A 20,482-nucleotide genomic window follows, 5' to 3' on the forward strand; every position below is an offset into this window, starting at 1 on the left:
AGAGAACGTTTGGAAAACGCCTACCAATATGCAAACCGCAAAACATCATTTTTGGGGTGGCTAGTATGGTATGCACCTAGATTTTTCTAGGCTCAAAAGACATACTATAGTAATATGTTTTGTTCGGAAACTCATGCCGAAAATTCTATCTAAAAAAAACTCATAACAGAATGATTTCTATGAAAAGATCCATTTTTTTTAAAACAATGCAAAACCCTGCAAAAAAGTGTGTACACCTTTCAAATTCATTAGTTCAAAAATATCCATAATTAGGTGGTCCAAACTGTAAATATCCTGTCATCCTTAAAAGATTTTGAAAAAAAATTCGATTGAATAAAAAGTTTACAAACAACTAAGTTAAAAGATTTATATAACTTTTGAAATTGTGTTTAAAACTTAACTAAACTAAACTTAACTATGGTAAATCTCACATTTTTTTTGACTATCGAGAAAAGGTTGTTTTTTTTTTATTTTTTAATCATCAATTTTTTGAGAAGTTCACATTCGGCCTTTTTTCCATTCGACCTTATTCCCTTCGATCTTTTGTCGCACAGTCGGAAAAAGGGTACACGGAAAAAAATGATTTACTAAACATTTTATCATTGAAAATCGATTTTGAAAATGTTTACCCCCTTCGATTTTTTTTTCATTTCAAGTGTCAACTGTTGAGCTATAGGGTATAGGCCCAAATCTACCCAAATAAACTGAAGCGTTTAGTGACATCAGCTTCAAAAATGTCGAGTTGAGATTACCATTATCTGATAGCTTAAAATGATTTGAAATTGGAAATGTATGTTCTTTATTGTTCTCTAAATTTAAAATCAACCACAATTCTTTATCCGATCAAGACTTAGATTTAATAAGTTTCTCCTTGATTCATTTATTTGATTTATTCATTTATTTCAAAAGACTGGAAAAGCTTTAAACAAATTTTAATAATGTCTAAAAAAAAAAAAATGAGAATAGAAATGGAAAAAAGTAGTTTAAAATTTGGTATAAAAAATATTTTTCTAATTATCTTTTAACTCCATTGAGGTCACTACCGCCAACTAGGGTAAATCGGGACTACAGTTTGGATAGGGAAATTAAATTTCACAGGACTGGTATCAATTAAAATTTCAAAAAGAAGCTATTCAATCCCAATGACCCTCTAGAATTTCAATGAATGTTGAGATAATGGCATTTCAGAAGGGCGTATGTTTTTTTTAATTTTGTACTTCGTTTTTTAAATACTACTCCGTATCAAAAACGAACTTGTAGGAAATTTGACATTCTGAAAAATTACACTGAAAAAAAAGATTTTTTATTTTTAAGTAAAAAAAAAACAAGGTTGATGTTTTTTTTTGTTCAGAATTGCTATTGTTTAAGATGTTGCTAAAGACCTCACGTAAAATTCAGGGTTGAGAAATTCTCTTGAAAATTACAAAAGTCATTTATTAAAAGCGTTTCTTTTAAGTGGTCTAAACGTCATTTTATTTCAAAAACCGATGGCGGGAATCGATTCTCCAGATAATTATTCATAAAAGTTTCCGTTGTGGCCATCGCCCTAAGTCCGTACAGTGCACAGTGGCCCAGATCGCAAAATTAAGTGGAAAATGGATTTTCCGAAAAATGGTGATATTTTTGGAGCTTATTATCTTCGGAAGAGTTGTTGTTAATGGAAAGGGGCAAACTTTTAGTTTGGTTGAAAATTAGGGTGGCGCTTCAAATTTGGCCTTTGCTTTTTCCGGATATTTAATCTTTAAATTTGCATCTTTTTAACTTAAAAGTACAAATTGACTTGTCAAAATTTTTGTTTTGTTTTTTAGAGCTCTAAAAGTGCCCTGAACATCACTTTCCTCTTAAACTTAACCCTGATTACTACGTTCGAAAATCGGATTTTTGATGGTTTGCTCAGATGCTTTTTCTAAATTTAGCCGTAGATTGCGTCGATTACGCCATTTTGACGCTACGAATTTTTGAACCTTCAAGTCCATGAATTTTGTGCATGAATACATGAATAAATGTTCGTGATGTTCGTATACTTGTTTATAATCTGTTCTGTTTGTTTGTTTTGTTCCTTTTTTTTTTGTTAATTTGATTTTTACATAATTTCTAAGGTCAGTGAAATTTCACGATTTCGCGGACAGCGTGAAATTTGGCTTTTTCCGCGAAATCCCGTGAAATTTTATGTTTGTTTGAAAATGTCACGATATTTCTCAAAATAATTTATCAAACTCAAATAGGAATAAAAATAATCATATGAACTATTGAAGAATTAAGCGAGTGAATACCCTGGTTTAATTACTAATATAAAATTAGTGACGACGTGAAATTCGTGAAATTTATCGATTTTCTCAAATCATTAACAACTTAATAAATATTTCATCCATAAAGACTATTTAACTATATTTTATTAGTTTTAAATTAAAAAGCTTGTATACATATGTATGTCAAGATGATATGAACCATTTGAAGAAATGTTCAGATCTTTGAGTTTTTTTTAAAGAAACTTACTAAATTTAGTAATCTTTTCATTAGCTGTATTAAAAAATTTACTTCAATTTTTTTTAAAGGTATAGTTTCGAAAGAAATTAAAAGAATCAAGCTTTGTTTTATTCAAAATAAAATATGGAGTATTTTTTTTCTTTGAAATCACATTTTAAAAACATATTTTTTATGATTCCTGGTAAATTTTAACGATATTTGATTATTTGGGTGAATGATTCCCTTGAAAGTTGAAAAATACTACTTTTTTTGTTTTCTTTTCTCATTTAGTACAAAAATTTCGATTTTGTTTAAAATTATGCTATTTTTGCCAATTGATTTTGAATTTAGTTTTTGAAAAGTGAGCTTAAACTCATAAAAATATGTTGAATGTTGAATATGTTGAATATTTATTTTGGCTGGACAAGATTGTTGAATCTTGCTTTGATATGAAATTCAATAAAATGTAAAATGATATTACGGAAGTAAATTAGCGAAAACTTTTTAGCTTTATTAGTTGAATATAAAAAAAGCAGTTCAGTAAATGAGAATACGTGTGCCCTACAATTTGTTTTAATATATATTTATTAGGATGTAACAAAAATGACCTTTTGGTGGGCATTCAGGGGTTTGTTCCGGTGGGCATACTGAGCCCAACCGGAAACAATTTGGGCTCAAAATGCCCACCGGAACAAACCCCTGAATGCCCGCCAAAAAGTCATTTTTGTTACACTTTAATATATAGAGCCCATCCATAAACTAGGTGGAAACTTTTTTGAAAATTTGGAGAATTTTTTTGTGTCATGTTAAAATTTTGTGAAGATTTTTTTAATTTATTGAAGAATAATATAAAATGAAGCATAAAAAGTAGTTTCTGTGATTTAAACGTAGGATTTTCAGAGTTATTTTAACATTTTTCACGTTCCGCGAAATTTGCGTGAAATTTGGTGTTTTGAAACTGAGGTCCCCGTGAAATTTGCAAATTGCGAACGTGAAAAATCACTAAGCCTGGTTCTTTAGCTTTTTGATTGTTGTTTTGTTTTTAGTATAGCGTGCTTGAAATTTTTCTTTCTAAATACTTCATGTGTTTGATTTGTAACTTAATCTTCAAAGTATTCCATTTAAAGCTTAAAGCAAATTAAACGATACAGCACGTCCACATCCAAATCAACAAACCAAACCCTAGCCCAACCCTTTATCCCTTCGATGACCGTATCGGCCGCACCCCTCCCTGCGCGTATCGTAATAACATCATTACTGAGAATGGACAGGACACCTCCCACCATCCAACCATCCGAGGCCGACTATCAACCGGTGCCCGAGGGCTGCATAAAAACAGGCGCAGCAGCACCGCGCGCCATTTTCATTCCATCCGAGTTCCTGAGGCGATAAAAAAAACGAGACACAAACTCCTGGAATGTGTTGTTTGCTGAACCAGGGCTAGGCCGCGTGTCGGCGGTCCCACCCAGCCATCCAAGTGATAATTTATTAGAAATATTTTGTTATTTATTATCCGGTCACACACGAACGCCAAATGACCATATGTGGAAGGGGTTGAAAATGACCGTATTTTTTCAACCCCGCATTCACGTAACGGCCGTTTGAGGTTAGGAAGGCAGCGGCGAAAAAAAGAGAGAGGCTTTCGGGGCCATTTTTCACTGTGGGGTCACCGGAAGAAGAGAAAAAAAAATGAAAAATGATTTCAGCACCAGATTATCCTTAAAACTGATTACAGCTGGCCCACCACCCCCTCCCGAAAGAGCGACAAAAAGTCTGCTTCTCCGATTTTCCGCTCCAGTTCGTGATTGGTCGGTCAAACAGGCTGAGGCTGAGGGGAGCGAGGGCAAAAGTCAACGCGCCGGAATTAAGCCAAACAAGGTCCTCCGGGACGAGTTGGGGTTAAATCTTGCGAGAAGGGGTTGGACGGTATGATTATTCTGGCGGTGGCAGCCTTTTGGTCAATATTTGGCCAAAGAAACAAGTCTTGCGAAGCTTTTTGGAAAAGCGTGAAACACGGGAAAATCAGAAATAGAGGATATTATTACACTATATTAAATGAAAAATTGTTTGTGTTATGAATTATATTTTTAAGATTTCGTTTTTCCCAATCAATTGTGATCTTTCAACAAAAATAACATGAATTTATCTACTTCAAAACTACTTCAAAACTACTGTTTGGTCAACTGCCAACTTATTTTCCAACACCTGATAATTATTATTTGTTGTATAATTTGGACTTTTTTAAATCAGTAGTATGAATGATGTCATTTCTGTTCGGCGTCATCCATAAAGTATGTCACGCTCTAGGGGGGGAAGGGGGGGTCTGAGCAAGTGTGACATTGCATGTTATAAGTATAGGAAAAGCGTGACAAAGGGGGGGAGGGGGGGTAAATTTTGGCTGATTTTTGCGTGACGTACTTTATGGATGAAGCCTTCAACTCTTTTCAGTTTTTTTGCTCTCTGTTCCTTTTAAATAACTGAAAATTATTTTTTTTAGCTTTCAAACTATTTTATATATTATATATTTTTAATTCTTTTATGACTAACTTTTTTTGTTACTTTTAGTGAGGAGGCATAGTTTGGGGCACTAAATTACTGCATACTTATTTTTACTTACATAGGAAATGTTAGTAAAAAACGAGCCAAAGTTGACCCCTAAAAAAATTACATTTTTAAAACATTGGCGAAGTTACATAAAACTCGTTAAACATCCAACTCTAAAATTTTCTTAAATTTCAAGAATTCTTCTTTCAAATGCTTTTTTAAAAATCAAAAATTGGTTGAAAATTGATTTTTGGCGATTTTTCAGATCGAAGCCCGTCTAAAGGCGGGGTTAGGTTGTAGAGGATTTTTAATGTACCATACTTGTCCAATGGAAAGCACAATTCCATGAGAAATACTCACTTTTTTCACAAAACTACAAAGTTTCAAAAAATATTCAAATTTGATGACTTTGCAATATGGTTGTGATGATCAGATTTTTTTTAAAAGATATCAATAGTGAGAGCAATTTATTTCTAAAACTAGAAATTATCACAAAATAACGTATTTTCTAAAGAAATTTTTAATTTTTTTGTAAATCCAATTTGGGAATCAAATGGTCACTGATCAGGATAGTTATATAGAATTTAATAGTAATAGCCCTTTTTAAATACTCAACATTTCCGCAAAACCACTAATTTTCGAATAAAACTGAAATTTATTGTTTCTATAATATAAGTATCAAGTGATCGAAAATTACTCACAGCCGTCGATAGTTATAGCATTTTACAATACTTTAAGTCTTCACAAAACTACGTGTTTCGTAAAATACTGAAATTTTATGTTCGTACTTGTTTTCTAGCAATATGGGTGATAAATGATTGGGAATTTATTTTTTTTTATTTTAGGAAAATAAACACATTTTTTCAAGATTGCATGTTTTTAAAAAAATATGTACATAAATTTGATTTTTTTTGTAATTTGTGTTTAAAATGAAAAAAAAGCTGGAAGCAACAGATCGATGATAATAGCAGATTATTTTGATATAAATATAAAAAACTAGGTAGTTTTAGAGTACTCCGATTTTTCTATTTTTGCAATATCAGTATCAAATAGTCAGGAAATTTTCGATCATTTGTTACAGAAACAAAATAAAAGAGATTTTTTTAGAATACATGATTTGTAAAATATAAGTATATTTAAAAAAAAAACATGCTAGTAATATCTTTGAGAATTTCTCGATCATTTGTAACCAATATTACAAAAATCATAGAGTTTCGGTCTATTTTAGAAAGTCGTTCTATGAGGCATTCTCGATTAATAGATTCTCATGATACAAGGATATCAAATTGAATATTTTTTTTAACACGACGTTTTGTAAAAAAAATGTGCATTTAAAACATGCTACTTGTATTGAAATATTTGAGAATTTCCTATTTTTAAATATCTATATTGCAAAAACTAAATTTTCAGAATTTTTGTTACAAAAAATACGTAATTTTGTGATTTTTTTTTAGTTTATTCACAACTATGAGAATTTAAAAGAGAAAATCCATACTATTTAGAATAAATTTCAGATCATTTGATACTCTTAATTCAAAAACATAAAATTTCTATATTTTTTATTTAAAAAAAACGTAGTTTTGTGATAGTTTAACAAAATCTTTCACAAAAACATTAAAATTTTAGTATTATTCTTTGAAAATCCGTCGGTTTCTGAAAAATAAGAGTGTTAAAAAAAATTCTCTCTCTATATCTTTTAGAAATTCTTGATCTCAATTGATACTTATACTGAAAAAAAACATCAATTTTGTGTTTTTTGTTTTTTCGTTCTTTTGTAATAACATTACCTCGAATCCAAAACACTATAATTTGTTAAAGTTTGGATGATTTGCTTAGAGTTTTGCACAGCAAAAAAAAATTGAATTTTTAAATGTAGAAAATTTGGTAGGTAAGCAGTTCTCTCAGATTTCGGTTATTCGATTTTTTTTGTATTTTTTAATCCGACTGAAACTTTTTTGGTGCCTTCGGTATGCCCAAAGATGCCATTTTGCATCATTAGTTTGTCCATATAATTTTCCATACAAATTTGGCAGCTGTCCATACAAAAATTATGTAAGAAAATTAAGAAATCTGTATCTTTTGAAGGGATTTTTTCATCGATTTGGTGTCTTCAGCAAAGTTGTAGGTATGGATACGGACTACACTCGAAAAAAATGATACATGGTAAAAAAAATTTGGTGATTTTATATTTAACTTTTTGTCACTAAACAAATTTGCATTTTTTATTTTTTTGTATTTTTTTATATGTTTTAGAAAACATCAATCAAATGCCTACTTTTCAGAAATTTCCAGGTTGTGCAAAAAAAAATTTTGACCGAGTTATGAATTTTTGAATCAATACTATTTTTTTCAAAAAATCGAAATATTGGTCGCAAAAATTTTTCAACTTCATTTTTCGATGTAAAATCAAATTTGCAATCAAAAAGTACTTTAGTGAAATTTTGATAAAGTGCACCGATCTCAAATTATAGCCATGTTTAGGTAACTTTTTTTTGAAAATAGTCGCAGTTTTTCATTTTTTTAAATTAGTGCACATGTTTTTCAAAAATATTTTTTTCAAAAGGTGGCAAACATGTGCACTAATTAAAAAAAATGAAAAACTGGCTCTTTTGAAATTTTGTGTGTTTATATTATGTTTTAATCAATTAAAAAAATAATGATCATTAAATTTTCCATAAATATCACCATTTGCCGTTGCTACTATAACTCTGCTAGAATGGCATTTTTTTTTAAATTTCAGACTACAAAGTATCATTGATATAAAAAAATTGTTTGATGATTTTTTAAAGAATAATATAAAAGTCTACAACTGCACTGAAACAACTAAATTTGGAATTGCTTTTAAACATTAAAAAGATTTTGTAATATTGTAGTCAAAACCTCAAAAATATATTTATCGCATTTCCGTGTCCTCAAATTCGGAAGAACTTCATTACTTGAAGCAACATCGTTAGCGCGCGCTAACCAGCCCAGAGTATTCCATCTTAATCCTTCTGGAGTACTTTACGAGGGGGGATGATGGGGACGACACTGCTACTGCTGCTGCGGTGAATCCTGATGATCCTCGCTCATCTGCTACTTCCCGGCCTAAAATTTAACGCCGTAATTGCAAATTACGGCCATCGTCCCGTTTCTGGAAATTTTCAACTCAGTTTAACTTACACCTGCGCTGGAAGGAAATGGTTGACCTCTTAGAGCGTTTACAATTTACTGTCTTTGATGGTTGTAGACGGGGCGAAAGCCGTTGATTTGACGACTTATTTATCCGAGTAATTACTCGCAATTAGCAAACGCTGCGATTTTGATTGCCTAACTTTGGGCGCACTTTCAAATTAGTCAAATTTGTTGCGAAATCCAATTGCAAATCGGATTCGTCTCGCAAACTGTCACACAAATCAGCGTTCAGAGACAAATTTAAGGCAAAACTTTTCGCTGAGATGAGCACGGGATTCGGCGAAATTCCGGACATTACGACACGATGCCAGATGGGGATGGGGATTCAATCAGCGAAAATTCTATTCATAACTGTCACATGTCACGCAGGGAGAGTGAGCTTCTCGTTGTCACACAGTTTTAGACGAATTCTGCAACGCAGTCACGACGTGACTACGCGATAAGGTGGCCGCTAACGCCGGAAATAATATACTGCGGGGGAACATGCGTTAAGGGTATCGTGTTTTGAGAATATAGTTTGGTGAACGCATAGATATTTGCAGTTGAAACGATTAGATATTTTCGCAACTTCTTTATTTTTGTTGATTTAAAAAAATATTTTTGGAGATTTAGTAAAATTTATTTTATTACATTCGGAGTATTTTGAAATCAATTTTGTGATAAAAATTGCATAATGCCTTTTCATGTTGACTTAACTTACTTAAGATTTAAGAATTTTACTAAAACTGTAGATTCTATCCCATTCTTTGGAATTCCATTCCTCAGAGTGATCCATACCCCAGAGTAAATCATTTCCCAAAATTGATTATTGTTGTTGCTTCAAACTAAAAGAAGAGCCAAATTCAACGATAATTATCAATTTCATAGAGATTCATACTTCTATGACATACAATTCAAAATTTTGGTTATATCAACAGTAAAGAGTTTTTTTTAAGAAAATTTCAAATTCATGGACAGTTAACTCTTCTTTTTTTATTAGATTTTGAAATAAAAAGTAGCTACACAAACTAAGTTTAAAATTTAAATAGCAATTCTTAAACTTTTAAAACAAAACGTATAACAAAAGCCAAACAAAAAAATGCTGCTTTCAAAATTTCCAGGATTCTAATTAATTCATTTAACTTCCTTTTACCTAAAGTTAACCTTTTTGGTCAATCTGGGGTCACAAAATTCAAAATTTGAAGCATTACTAAAAATATATCATTCGCTAATTTTTTGAAAACGTATTACTTTCTATGCTTTCAGGTTTGAAATTTATTGTGCACGTATTTTTGTTTTTTAATTTTTTTTAATGTATATTTTTGCTTCCAGAAGGGAAGATTGATACCTTCGAAAAAAAAAAAGTTCTCAAATGTTAAGATTGTTATGATTTCTAATATTGGAATCAGGTGCAACTAATTTACAAATAATTGAAGTATTTTTGTGTTAACAACTTTAATTAATATAACCTAAAAATTGAATATTAACAGAAAAAACTTTTTTTGTGAAACCAACAGTTTTTATTAAAAAAATATGCATAAAAATAATAAAATTTATCAACTTTTGGTTTTACTTGAAATCTGACTAGCTTAATTGAAAATTGAGTATTTTGGAAATGGATTTATGTGAAAATTGATTGCTATATTATTAAAGGAATACGTTTTTTATATTATTTTTTATCTACATTATCTAAATCTACATTTATTTAACATAACGTTATGTTTTTTCTGGAACTGTTGAATTATGAAAGTAAATTCTGAATTTTAAATTAAAAAAAACGATTTATAAGTTAAAGGTTTCAGAATAAAAAAACAGTGTTTTTGAAAATTAACATGATTACGTTTAGAAAAGGATTGTTTTTTAATATTAAACTGATTTTGTCACTTTAAATATTGCCTTGTCAGAACAGCAATGAAGCAAAACATAACAAAAAAAACTGAACATTTTAGACAAAAACTGAACATTTTAGATTTTTTTAAAAATATTTTAGTGTTTAAAAATATTGAATTTAACTTTGAAAAGCTTCGCTTTGTTTTTACTCAATATTGGCAATCCGAGGAATTGAAAAATATAAAAAAATTTAATAAATTGCGCGTTTACAAAAAAAAATTAAAAGCTTATGAAGAATGTTTTGTTTGATAAATTTATTGTGAAATTTTAAAGGTTTCGTTTTCATAAGACAAGCTTTTTTTTTGAAATGAAGGTAAAATATCTTATTTGTAAAAATGTATATGTTTTGCATTTCGTTAAAACATGAGCCATTCTCTTAAAAAGTAGATAAGATATTTTTTTTTAAATAAAAAATTTAAAATTTCAGATTAAAAAATTTAGCTCTCTTTTTAATTTTTTTCTAAAACATGAGAAGTTGTTTCAAAAGTTTTAAGAATTTTTTTTAATAATTTTGACTTTTTTTAATTCCCTTTAAATATTTTTTATAAATATTTAAAAAAAATTATTTGTGAAGAGACATTTATAAATTCAAGCAAAATTCAATATTATATCAAAAGAGTTTATTCTTGCTTCTAAAACGAGTTTTTTTACATTACTTGAACCTGTTTTATGGCTGAAAAGATTTTATCAACTTATTTCAATTTTGTTTAAAATGACAAATCTTTTTGTGGTAATTTTCTTGAAAATATGAACATTTCATATATTAAATGGATGATTTTTATTTTTTTTTATTGCATGATAGCATTTAATTTTTTTTAAATCATCTATTCATGTTATTTGTGTTGCATTTTATTTTTTTCAAACGGGTGCAGCTATGATAGTTAAATGAGATTTTTTTAATTGAAATATATTTAATTTTTTACGCAATTTATTCTAGTTTTATAAGATTTTTGTGAGTTTTGTTTTTTAAATTTCTTACTTGATCAGTTATTTTGGAAGTTTGATAAGACAATATTTACATTATTATTTTTTTGCTTTTTGAATAAAGGTTTTGTGAGTTTAAACATGCATTTTAACATAACCACTTCTTTACAAAAATGAATGATGAAGAGTCTGATTGCAACTATATTAAAACCAAAAATCTTTCAACTAAATAATTGTTAATTCTGTTTTCTTTTGTCAGCTTTTCATTCTTTCATACATGATTTGAAAAAAAAAATCTGATTTAAAACATCTTTTATAAAGGGAAAAATCGGTCTTTTTTCTTTAATTTTAATTTTTGGTGTCTTCGGTTTGCCCAAAGAAGCCATTTTGCATCAGTTTGTCCATATAATTTTCCATACAAATTTGGCAGCTGTCCATACAAAAAGGATTTATGAAAATTCGAAAATCTGTATCTTTAGAAGAAAGCTTTTGATCGATTTGGTGTCTTCGGCAAAGTTATAGGAATAGATAAGGACTACACTAAAAAAATATGTTACACGTTAAAAAAATCAGTGATTTTTAATTTCACTTTTCGTCACTAAAACTTGATTTGCAATATTTTTTTATATTCTGATATGTTTAAGAGGACCTTAAATGCCAACTTTTCAGAAATTCCAGAATGGGCAAAAAATCTTTGACCGAGTTATGATTTTTTGAAACAATACTGATTTTTTCAAAAAATCGAAATATTGTTCGCAAAAATATTTTAAAATTAATTTTGGTTCACAATATAGAATTATTTTGTTATCGAGTTTAATTGTGTTAGTTATGATGATAAAATATAGATTTTGAGTTAAAAAATGTGAAATTACTTGAATTGTAAAATCAAAGTGTAAGGTAAAATTATTAAAACAAAAACAAATATTTATTATTTGACCAAAATACGAAAAAACACATTAATAATGCCTTAAATGCTTAAAAAGTTCAAACATCACCATCTCCTTGTCTATCCGCCCATTGACCAAAGCCAACAACCATTAAAGGCGCCCAGAACACCGCACCCGATTCACCATCATATTTCATCCGCCATCGGCGGCTCAGCCCACACAGCCTCTTGAGCCCAACTTCCCCTTAATCCCGGTCGAATCCCGGGCGCGGAAAGTCCCAAAAGTCCTGCTGCAGCTGCGTTCGGCCAGGAATTCCACTAGTGAGTGACATTATTTTCTTACGTAATTTATGGCCTTGCCTTTGCTCGAGGTCCAGCTTGGTCCAGGATTTAGAACCATTACCAGAGATTAGTCAGTTTCTCCCTTGGTGGTGCGCAGTCCGGAAGGGGCTTTTAGCGAAACAGGTTTCAACGGTGCAGGGGGCAGGAAATTGAGTCCGATTGTCCGATAATCCCTGCTTCAACGGGATTCCCAATATGGATATGAGGCAAAATATGGGACATAAATTGTAAGGTGATATTTCAATTTCCCATGTGGCGGCGGGGCCTTCATTGACAGGAAGAGGGTTCGATGCGGTGATTGTTGTGTTGTTGGGAGTGTGTTTGTGTGCGGGGTGGTGTGAAAAATGGGTAGCCGTCAGGTGGAGTTAGTTTGAGAACTTTTTCCGACGCTATGAAATCGTTGAATAAATTAAAAACGCCTGAAAGTAGACTTTTCTGGTACTACACAACATTAGTAGTATAACTCTAGGCGATTATATAACTTTCTTAACAGTGACATTTCTATTACGGACTTCAATTATCTTAAACTCAACACTTTAAACGCAAAGAACTTGAAAATCAGGTAAGTTTCAACAACTCCACTTCAATTACGGACGTCACATTTAAAGTATAGAATCAAATCGATGAATTAGTTGAAGTTATCCTGAGTAAGTATTGGTGCGTAAAAGTGTGAAAAGTGCAAGGAAAAGGTGTTTTTTACAAGTGTTGTGAATCATAGTGATAAGTTTCTGTCAAACAGTCCACCGTCTGTCACGTTACTACCTGTCATATTGTAGTAACGTCACAGGGTGGCAGTCAAGTGAAAAGTGCTTAGTGAGTGATGCTTCTACCTCTAAATACAGGGTTGTTACGGACGGCGCGGATCGCGCGGATGGCGCGTTTCGCGCGGATAGCGCGGATTTGCTGACTAATTTTGCTCAGGCGCGGATGGCAATTTTGATGAATAAATTGATAAATAGGTAGAATTACTTTCAAGTTATTAAGAAAAATAATATCAAGAATAACGAGAATTTGTTTTTTTTTTTCATTAAATGCAATTTCAATTTCTTATTAATAGATTTTTTTTCTGAAAATGTTTGTATTTTCTTAATACGAACCGTCGAAAAATTAAGATGAAGATTATGTGGAGTTTATTTTTTAAATGTATGATTGAGAATTTCTTAAATAAAATTATTACTACAATTAACTCATTTCTTTTTTATATCCGGCTCTGAATATGTAATTTCTTTTGAGTTTTGAGTAATGTATTTTTTAACCTTATTTATTTTTAATTTTATAGTGGATATATTCAATTTGCCTTTGAATTTTAGATGGGATTTACCCGTAGAAATATTTTTCTAAATTTAAACATTCTTGGCGAAAAATAAAAAGATCAGAACATTTAAAAATAAATGCTCCATCATTCAAAATTCAAATTTCAAAAATTCGATTTTTTTTATATTTTAATAGTTTAAAAAAAAATTAAAATTCAGATTAAAAAAATTTCGAATTTCTAAAATCGTAATTTAAAAATTCCGAAACTCCAAAAACCTAAAAAAATCAAAATTTAAAGAAAAATGCAAATTAAAAAAAAATCAAAATTTGAAAACTAAAAAATATTAAATTTAAAACTTTTTTGCAAACAAAAAAAAAACGGAAATCACAAAAATCTCAAATAAAATTTAAATTCTGAAATTCTGAAATTCTGAAATAATTAAATTCTTAAATTCTTAAATTCTTAAATTCTTAAATTCTTAAATTCTTAAATTCTTAAATTCTTAAATTCTTAAATTCTTAAATTCTTAAATTCTTAAATTCTTAAATTCTTAAATTCTTAAATTCTTAAATTCTTAAATTCTTAAATTCTTAAATTCTTAAATTCTTAAATTCTTAAATTCTTAAATTCTTAAATTCTTAAATTCTTAAATTCTTAAATTCTTAAATTCTTAAATTCTTAAATTCTTAAATTCTTAAATTCTTAAATTCTTAAATTCTTAAATTCTTAAATTCTTAAATTCTTAAATTCTTAAATTCTTAAATTCTTAAATTCTTAAATTCTTAAATTCTTAAATTCTTAAATTCTTAAATTCTTAAATTCTTAAATTCTTAAATTCTTAAATTCTTAAATTCTTAAATTCTTAAATTCTTAAATTCTTAAATTCTTAAATTCTTAAATTCTTAAATTCTTAAATTCTTAAATTCTTAAATTCTTAAATTCTTAAATTCTTAAATTCTTAAATTCTTAAATTCTTAAATTCTTAAATTCTTAAATTCTTAAATTCTTAAATTCTTAAATTCTTAAATTCTTAAATTCTTAAATTCTTAAATTCTTAAATTCTTAAATTCTTAAATTCTTAAATTCTTAAATTCTTAAATTCTTAAATTCTTAAATTCTTAAATTCTTAAATTCTTAAATTCTTAAATTCTTAAATTCTTAAATTCTTAAATTCTTAAATTCTTAAATTCTTAAATTCTTAAATTCTTAAATTCTTAAATTCTTAAATTCTTAAATTCTTAAATTCTTAAATTCTTAAATTCTTAAATTCTTAAATTCTTAAATTCTTAAATTCTTAAATTCTTAAATTCTTAAATTCTTAAATTCTTAAATTCTTAAATTCTTAAATTCTTAAATTCTTAAATTCTTAAATTCTTAAATTCTTAAATTCTTAAATTCTTAAATTCTTAAATTCTTAAATTCTTAAATTCTTAAATTCTTAAATTCTTAAATTCTTAAATTCTTAAATTCTTAAATTCTTAAATTCTTAAATTCTTAAATTCTTAAATTCTTAAATTCTTAAATTCTTAAATTCTTAAATTCTTAAATTCTTAAATTCTTAAATTCTTAAATTCTTAAATTCTTAAATTCTTAAATTCTTAAATTCTTAAATTCTTAAATTCTTAAATTCTTAAATTCTTAAATTCTTAAATTCTTAAATTCTTAAATTCTTAAATTCTTAAATTCTTAAATTCTTAAATTCTTAAATTCTTAAATTCTTAAATTCTTAAATTCTTAAATTCTTAAATTCTTAAATTCTTAAATTCTTAAATTCTTAAATTCTTAAATTCTTAAATTCTTAAATTCTTAAATTCTTAAATTCTTAAATTCTTAAATTCTTAAATTCTTAAATTCTTAAATTCTTAAATTCTTAAATTCTTAAATTCTTAAATTCTTAAATTCTTAAATTCTTAAATTCTTAAATTCTTAAATTCTTAAATTCTTAAATTCTTAAATTCTTAAATTCTTAAATTCTTAAATTCTTAAATTCTTAAATTCTTAAATTCTTAAATTCTTAAATTCTTAAATTCTTAAATTCTTAAATTCTTAAATTCTTAAATTCTTAAATTCTTAAATTCTTAAATTCTTAAATTCTTAAATTCTTAAATTCTTAAATTCTTAAATTCTTAAATTCTTAAATTCTTAAATTCTTAAATTCTTAAATTCTTAAATTCTTAAATTCTTAAATTCTTAAATTCTTAAATTCTTAAATTCTTAAATTCTTAAATTCTTAAATTCTTAAATTCTTAAATTCTTAAATTCTTAAATTCTTAAATTCTTAAATTCTTAAATTCTTAAATTCTTAAATTCTTAAATTCTTAAATTCTTAAATTCTTAAATTCTTAAATTCTTAAATTCTTAAATTCTTAAATTCTTAAATTCTTAAATTCTTAAATTCTTAAATTCTTAAATTCTTAAATTCTTAAATTCTTAAATTCTTAAATTCTTAAATTCTTAAATTCTTAAATTCTTTAATTCTTAAATTCTTAAATTCTTAAATTCTTAAATTCTTAAATTCTTAAATTCTTAAATTTTTAAATTCTTAAATTCTTAAATTCTTAAATTCTTAAATTCTTAAATTCTTAAATTCTTAAATTCTTAAATTCTTAAATTCTTAAATTCTTAAATTCTTAAATTCTTAAATTCTTAAATTCTTAAATTCTTAAATTCTTAAATTCTTAAATTCTTAAATTCTTAAATTCTTAAATTCTTGAATTCTTAAATTCTTTAATTTTTAGAAGAAAATATTTCAAATATTGGAAATGCATTTTTTTTCGGAATGAAATTTTAGTGAGGAATTTGGAATACAATCTGTATTAAAATTCATAGATTTTGAATTTTTAGAATTTCGAAATCTAAAATTTAATCATATTAAAATTTTAGATTTTGGTTTTTTTGAGCTTATATTTTTGAAGTTAAATTTCATTTATTAGATTTTTAAATTTTGTTTATATAATTTTCTATTTTGTTTATATTGGTCAAAATAACTGTAGTGTCTTTCTGATTTGCAAAAAGATTTTTTTTTGTGACACTTTTCTTGATGTCTCTTGAGGTATTTTTTAAAAGGATTTTTTGCTTTCATTCCTTCAAACATAAAACGAGTTTCACATTTTTAATAAAATACTTTCTGTATTAGTTTTTTTCTTTGTAAATAACATTTCTTGAATGTTGTTCCCAATTTTTTTATATGGCGCCGATTTCGCTCGGATTGAGGTTTCGGTTGGCGCGGATTTGGCGCGGATTTTTTTTCGACTTTCCCGTAACAACCCTGTAAATAAAAACACATAATAAGTCATAAACGCCTGAAGTTATGCATTTATCTCAATTCTTGAAAAAAAAGCATAACTCTAGGCGATTTTATTTCACAAAGTCACACCTCTAAACTCCATGCAAAACAGGCATCAGATTTCCAATTGGTGTTGTATTCGTCAGCAGCTCCCTTCAAAAAACCCAGGATATCGTCACTCACGTGATGGGGTTTGCAGCCCGCCTAGTAATGATGTTTTCGAACGATTTTATTGATTGGACGGTGTTGTTTTGCATTCCGGTCGTCGTTCTGGGTTTGTTTTTTGAGCTAGGCTGTCACGTTGAATTTTGGGGAATTTTGTACCGGATTGGATTAGACTAGGAATGTTTCATTTTTAAATTCTCTGAAGCTTTAAACATAAGTTTTCATCATCGAAAATTTACCTTTCCAAAAATTATTCAGCAAGCACCAAGCAACCTACCGAGAAGCCTCGAGTCGAGTTTCCTCAAGGTAATCAGCGTGTTTGCAGCAAGAAGACGACGCCGTTTGTTTCCGGTCCACGAAGGGACCCTGTTTGAAGTACGACACACCAGGCTGGCCTAATGAATTCTCGTTTGATGTTGGGCAATGATTTCGGTAAAAATCTGAATGTTGCATACCTTCTGGGCTCGTTAAAGCCTGAGAAGTAGGCAACACGTGGCACAACAGTCAACAAATCAGGCCCGCTCCAGGAAGCGAAGAACGATGATGTATGCTAACGAAACAATTTATGTGAATGACGACGTCTGGAGCGGATAAAGTACCGTCATTTGGTCCGACCTGTGGAACTGTGTCGGCTACACGTGGCACGAGAGGTTTATTGCCCGATTTGCAGTTTATTGCCGCCAGATTTGACCGATATTTGAACGGGTGGGCCAAATCGAGTGGCACTCTCTGAGTGTGCTTTATGGCTTACAGAAACAGGTGAGTCGCTTAAAGTTGCGACAAACGTCACTTGACTGCCACTGTGTGACGTTACTGCAGAATGACAGGAGTAACGTGACAGTCAGTGGGCTGATTGACAGAGGGGTTTTGGTCACTTTCACTTCACTTTTTGATCACTTTCACTGCACTTACCTTGGCTGGAACTCACTTGCACTTCAGAATTACTACAATTGTTATTCAGGTTCCTTGAGTTTGAAGTCCGTAATTGAAGTGGTCTTCTCAGAATTTTCACTGAACTTACTTCACTATAAACATACCTGCACTTAAAAATTCTTCAACTGTCTGTATAGGTACGTTGGGTTTGAAGTCCGTAGTTGAAGAGACCTTCTACAAATTATCACTTCACTCCACTTTTTAAATGTTTTTCTGTACTTACCTTAACTTGATTTCACTTGCACTTCACAATTATTGAAATATCTATTTTAATACATTGATTGTGAAGTCCGTAATTGAGGAGGCGATCTTTTCAACGAAGTCAATTGACGCCCTTTTCGACCTATTTTTGCTACAATTTCGTCGAAATTTCATCAACCATTCTCTTCTGTTCAATTAAAATAACATGTTGATTGGAAAATAACCAGCAGCCCCAACCAAAGGAAAAATAAAAGCACGACCCATTCCCCAAGTCAATTGGAATTGGAGAAGCCGTCAACGTTCATTAAGATCAAGGGAAACTAGCTATTTCAAAACCCGGGAATATTTCGATATGATTGTGGTGGCCGACGAGCGCTAGACCAACGACCAACAACGGGAATCGACCTCCTTCCACACGGACGACGATGAAGGCGCGCGCTCGCGCTGACAAGTTTAAATTAAAGATCAAAGTCAATTTAGTTTTACGATTATTACATTATTGCGCGCTGGCCATGTCGGGGCGAGAGAGAGAGAGAGTACATGCTACTAGTTTGAGGGAATCGCGGTGGGTAAAAGTTGGAAAGTTTTGAAGAATTTTGAGTTGGAAAAAAATACTTCTAAAAAACAGAATTCAAATTTTTTTTTCTTAGTTATTACCATTTCTCAAAACAATTTTCGACAAAATAGTCAAATTTTCGAAAAAAAAAACTCAAAAACTCAAATACAGACTTCAAACTTCAAGAACTTCTCAAGTTATCAACTCTGTTTTCGATAAGGGACTTCAAATTCGAAGTAACTTACAGGGTGGCCACTCAAGTCGGGAAATCGGGAAAGTCGGGAAAAAGTCGGGAATTCGCTAAAATCCGCCAAAAATCGGGAAAGAGTCGGGAATTTATGATTTTTTGTCAAAAAGACGGGAAAAGTCGAGAATTCTAAGCATACTTGTTTGAAAATTATTTTTTAACTCTTGAATAATTTTGTAATATTTTGTGCAATTTTCAAATTGAATTCGCTCAATTCTGCTTTAGTAACTTACTTTAAATTTAAGGTTCTTTTCACTATTTCAATATATTTGAGTATGGAAAAGCTGTTTAAGACATTCAAAATCTTAATTAATATTGGAGTCTTTGACACAGATCTTCATAATATTTTCATGAATCATATGATCTCTATTATTTTTTGTTTATCAAACAAGAGATTAAGTTAATGAAAAACTTATATAAAAATAGAGCCTACTTGCCAGCTTAGAGTTATGATTCTATTTCATTTTGTCATATAGATTGAATATTTGAAAACAGATTCCAACTTGAGTTTGGCAATGGTTTTTTTGGTAAATATTTTTAATTGTTTAACTAAATTCATTAAGTAATTAAAAATATGTTTTTTTTTAATGTTGCCTTTAAACTTTTTTTGAGAGTATGGGTAAATTACCTACTATACATAAAGCTTTATTTTCAGTTTTCGGAAAACTTATATATCGAATAAAATCCAAAATTGAAAAACCTTCTTTACGTTTTATAAAATAAGAAAATTTTCAAATTGCAAAAAAAAATAATCCGAGAAATAAGGAGTTATTGCAAAACTGTTAACAAAAATTGTCACTTCAAACATTTTGCTTAAAATAAGTGGTAAAACATCAAATCATATCAAACTGAATGTTAATTGAAAAAAAAACAGTTAAATACTGACTACAAGATAAATTAACATTGATTGAAAAAACAATATCAAAAATTACAAAATTTAAAAGAGAACTTGTCAAAAAAAAAAATTATAAATTCCTTGACATTTTTTCTAAATCCTTTGAAAATATAATATTAGCAATTATGTTTTCATCGTTTTTTGATTTAAAATGACGATGAAGTTTTAAAAAAAATGGGAAGGAAATTTAAATTCAGTTATCTTTGACTTTTTGTCATTTCTAGATGAAACGAAGAATCAAAAACTATACTTTTGCTTATTTTAAAAATTACATGGAAGTTATAAGTATTGTTGAACTTTCGATATTGTTTTTAAAGAGTAATTGTTTGTGTTTCTACTCAGAATCATAATAACTAGATTCCATTTTTGAAGTTTTTTAAAATTGTTGTTTTGTTTCTGTATTTTCAAAAAACGCTTATATTTGGATTATTTTTAAACTCATTTAATTTTTTTTTCGGTGGTTAATATTGACGTTTCTTATAAAAAGTTTTCTGTTTGAAATCATTCTTTAGATAAAAAATGCGTATTATTTGAGCATTCTGGAAAAGTCTGGAAAAAATTCGAGAATTTGAAAATGGGATTTGAGTGGTCACCCTGGAAGTAACTCTTTTTATATTTTTTTTCAATTCTTGAAAAAACAGATAAGTACAGATTTTTGTGATTGTCCTAACAAAATGAAGAAAAAAAAATGGTGAAAACCTGAGATTTCGAATACAGACTTCAAATTCAAAGTACCGTA

The 20,482-nt window shown here is 28.7% G+C and overlaps 1 protein-coding gene across 1 annotated transcript in view; it reads right to left on the reverse strand.

Annotated features, from left to right (window-relative positions):
* LOC120416260 (uncharacterized) overlaps window positions 1–20,482 on the reverse strand; it is a 51,738-nt gene that overhangs the window by 16,229 nt on the left and 15,027 nt on the right. The window lies entirely within an intron of this gene.

This window comes from Culex pipiens, chromosome 1 (assembly GCF_016801865.2).
Source record: "Culex pipiens pallens isolate TS chromosome 1, TS_CPP_V2, whole genome shotgun sequence".
Classification (NCBI taxonomy): Eukaryota; Metazoa; Arthropoda; class Insecta; order Diptera; family Culicidae; genus Culex; species Culex pipiens.